This window comes from Erinaceus europaeus, chromosome 16 (genome assembly GCF_950295315.1).
Source record: "Erinaceus europaeus chromosome 16, mEriEur2.1, whole genome shotgun sequence".
Lineage (NCBI taxonomy): Eukaryota > Metazoa > Chordata > Mammalia > Eulipotyphla > Erinaceidae > Erinaceus > Erinaceus europaeus.
Window position 1 is genome coordinate 81,137,126 of NC_080177.1, and position 2,361 is coordinate 81,139,486.

A 2,361-nucleotide genomic window follows, 5' to 3' on the forward strand; every position below is an offset into this window, starting at 1 on the left:
ACAGACACCTGCAGACCTGCTTCACCGCCTGTGAAGCGACTCCCCTGCAGGTGGGGAGCCGCGGGCTGGAACTGGGATCCTTCCACCTGTCCCTGAGCTTAGTGCCATGTGCATTTAACCCACTGCGCTACCGCCTGACTCCCCTTTTTATTTTAAAGCAGGATCTTGATTTATTGTCATTGATTAAGGGATACCTCTGAGGCTCTCAGGCGTGCAGGGCCCGCCACTTGTCCAGGGGACCTCAGTTGAGGACGTATTTGACTCCACAGCCTTCTGGGATGGGGTGCATTTCAGCTGCGATGTCTTCAAATTCATCTGCGTTAAACTTGGTGAAGCCCCACTTCTTGGAGATGCGGATTTTCTGGTGTCCCAGGAACTTGAACTTGGCCCTGTGCAGGGCCTCCATCACATGCTCCTAGTTCTGCAGCTCGGTGCAGATGGTCATGATGACCTGGCCAGTGTGGACTCTGGCCACAGTGCCCTGGGGCTTTCCCAAAGCACCTCGAATCCCTGTCTGGAGCCTAAGGTTAGGGACAGCAGGAGGTCAGGCATAAAATGAACACAGAGCAGGAAGGGCTGTTTCCAGGGTCCCTCGCGCAGCCTATACAAGCAGTGGATGCATGCACTACTCAGGAGGCTGCTGTTTGCAGCCACTGCACATGCACACGGGGCGCCATGGGGAGGCCAGCACGGTCGGCTTAATTGGCTGCAGACATTTCATAGTTTTCTGTAATGAAAATGATGGCAACCACATCAAAAACATGGACTCATTTTGACTTTTTCATTCAGGTTTTATATCTACTAGTAAATCCTTCAGAATAGGCTTTGTTGACTTCTGGCTCCTCTCTGTCATTGTGAACTGAACCACTGTCAACTTTTCATTTGTGTTATTCTAATAAGCTCCTGACCCACCTTTTTCATGTCACTCTTTTGCTTTATCTCTCTCTCTCTTTAATATTTGTTTATTCTCTTTTGTTGCCCTTGTGTTTTTTATTGTTGTTGTAGTTATTATTGTTGTTGTTATTGATGTCGTCATTGTTGGATAGGACAGAGAAAAATGGAGAAAGGAGGGGAAGACTGGGAGAGAAAGACAGACACCTGCAGACCTGTGAAGCCTGTGAAGCAACTCCCTGTCAGGTGGGGAGCCGGGATCCTTATGCCAGTCCTTGAGCTTCCTGCCACTTGCACTTAACCTGCTGCGCTACTGCCTGACTCCCTCTCTCTTTTTTTTTTAATCCACCTTCTCTGTGATCACTAGAGTTCTGTATTCTGCACTGAGTTATATAGGCTTATTCTGCTGCTTCTCTGCTCAACATCCTCCTGGCCTGTCATTTCACTTATGATACAGACAAAATCATTACCATGGAATCTTTGATTTTGTCCCTTTTGTTTTCTCCTTATCCTTTCTTTCTTTTTTTATTTTTGTTTTGCCTCCAGGGTTATCGCTGGGGCTTGGTGCTAGAACTCTGAATCCACTGCTCATGGAGGCCATTTTCCCATTTGTTGCCCTTGTTGTGATTGTTATTGTTGTTGTTGTTATAGCTGTTGTTATTGTTGGATAGGACAGAGAAATCGAGAGAGGAGTGTAAAACAGAGAGGGGGAGAGAAAGACACCTGCAGACCTGCTTCACCGCTTGTGAAGTGACCCCCCTGCAGGTCGAGAGCAGGGGGCTCGAACCAGGATCCTTAGCCAGTCCTAGCACTTTGTGCCATGTGCGCTTAACCCGCTGTGCTATTGCCCAGCCCTTCTCCTCATGCTTTACTACTGCACACATATCAGGTCCATCCATGTACAGTCTGTACAATCGCCCGTCACTATTTTACTGCCACTGTGACTGTCTAGTTATCTGTGGGACTTGTTCACTGATTTTCATGAGGTTTTTGTGCATATGTCACTTCAGTGAAGTTGCCCTTGGCTGCCTTAGAATTTTAGTAATCACAGATTTTTCAGATTAATTTTTAGCTAATTTTTTTATGAATCATGACTTTCTAAATGATAATTTGCTTTGCTTGTTTATTTTATTATTTACATTTTTATTTTAGCTTGTATATATGTGTGTGTGTGTGTGTGTGTGTGTGTGTGTGTGTGTGTGTTTGAATGTAAAATACATATCACCAGACAGTAAGCACATGGGGTTGACATACTTGTTTCTTTTGCTCATGCTACCCCCAGTATCCACAGTATCTTGCTTAGAAGAGTGTCTGACACTAAGTTTTAGTTATCAACTTCTTGGATTTTCCCCAAATTCTTCAAAGAACAGTTAATAGTCACCCGTCACTTTATTACTTTGCAATAGTGAGCAAGAATCATGGTGATCATAATGTACTGATCTATTCATTTTCTTCTTTACATCTTTTTCT

General features: G+C 44.9%; 1 non-coding gene across 1 annotated transcript; it reads right to left on the reverse strand.

Moving 5' to 3' along the window:
• Positions 1-574: 574 nt before the first annotated feature.
• Positions 575-712, reverse strand: LOC132533624 (small nucleolar RNA SNORA70). The gene has a single exon (XR_009545485.1). It is a non-coding gene; the product is annotated as a small nucleolar RNA SNORA70 (small nucleolar RNA).
• Between the last annotated feature and the right edge of the window lie 1,649 nt (positions 713-2,361).